This window comes from Sinocyclocheilus rhinocerous, unplaced genomic scaffold, assembly GCF_001515625.1.
Source record: "Sinocyclocheilus rhinocerous isolate Xijiao unplaced genomic scaffold, SAMN03320098_v1.1 scaffold3890, whole genome shotgun sequence".
Classification (NCBI taxonomy): Eukaryota; Metazoa; Chordata; class Actinopteri; order Cypriniformes; family Cyprinidae; genus Sinocyclocheilus; species Sinocyclocheilus rhinocerous.
This window is the reverse complement of record NW_015649730.1, coordinates 2,597-3,606: the sequence shown is the minus strand read 5'-3', so window position 1 is coordinate 3,606 and position 1,010 is coordinate 2,597. Positions and strand designations below refer to the sequence as shown.

Here is a 1,010-nt window from a genome sequence, read left to right as displayed (position 1 = left end):
CACAACACAACACAACACAACAGTGAGTATTACAGATCATATATTTCATGCCTTTCTGTCCCCGTCTGACACTTCAATCCGATAAATACACGACACAAACTTACATCAATGAGACCAGATAAGAGCGAAATACCTCCTGAAACCGACACATCTGACCACATCACCTCAGAAAATATCATTGCTCTCATAATGTAGCTCATAATCATGTGAGGAGCGAGAAATGAGCGATTCTGACACATTTGTCATCTGCGCGTTTTTCCACTTTAAACTCCCGAAGGACGCGCTTCAGCCAAACACATGAGAACAAACAGCAGCTGCTGACCTGATAGCGCCCGCTCCGCTCCTGCTCCGGTACCGTGACGCTCTCTGTCCCGCGCTGCGGCTGACTGGACTCTCCGCGCGCTCAGCTCCGGTACCGTGACGCTCTCTGTCCCGCGCTGCGGCTGACTGGACTCTCCGCGCGCTCAGCTCCGGTACCGTGACGCTCTCTGTCCCGCGCTGCGGCTGACTGGACTCTCCGCGCGCTCAGCTCCGGTAAAGCTCGCGGATCTCGGGCGCGCGCAGCCTCGAACGCGGGGACGCGCAGGGCTCAGCTGAACATCTCTGATGCAGAATTAAATGTAAAATATAAAGCTGAATATGATGCTTACAGATTCCATCACATCAAAACTGTAGTTCAGAGTTTTAGTTCATATCTTCTAGCAGAGACAAAAACAACATCTAGTCTTTTCGCATCTAACGAAAATATGCTCTAATAACGAATGAAAAATTTATTTCTGATCGAGTGCTCTCTGAAACATTTGTTTTTTTAAAATGTTTCTAGTTTTTTTATTTATTATTATTATTATTATTGGGGTTTTTTTTCATTTTTTTTCTTGGTTGTGCGAATGTTAAAGGGGTCATATGATGTTGCTAAAAAGGAACATTATTTTGTGTATTTGGTGTAATGAAATGTTTTTATGCGGTTTAAGGTTCAAAAAACAATTTTTTTTCCACATACTGTACATTAT

At 44.3% G+C, this 1,010-nt stretch overlaps 1 protein-coding gene across 4 annotated transcripts in view; it reads right to left on the bottom strand.

The window, feature by feature from the left end:
- LOC107710966 (neuronal cell adhesion molecule-like) overlaps positions 1 to 538 on the bottom strand; it is a 94,525-nt gene extending 93,987 nt beyond the window's left edge. For all 4 annotated transcript variants that reach the window (XM_016515863.1, XM_016515867.1, XM_016515868.1 and 1 more), the window contains exon 1: positions 323 to 538. The gene's annotated coding sequence lies outside the window, so the exon portion shown is untranslated. The remainder of the gene's footprint in view (positions 1 to 322) is intronic.
- Between the last annotated feature and the right edge of the window lie 472 nt (positions 539 to 1,010).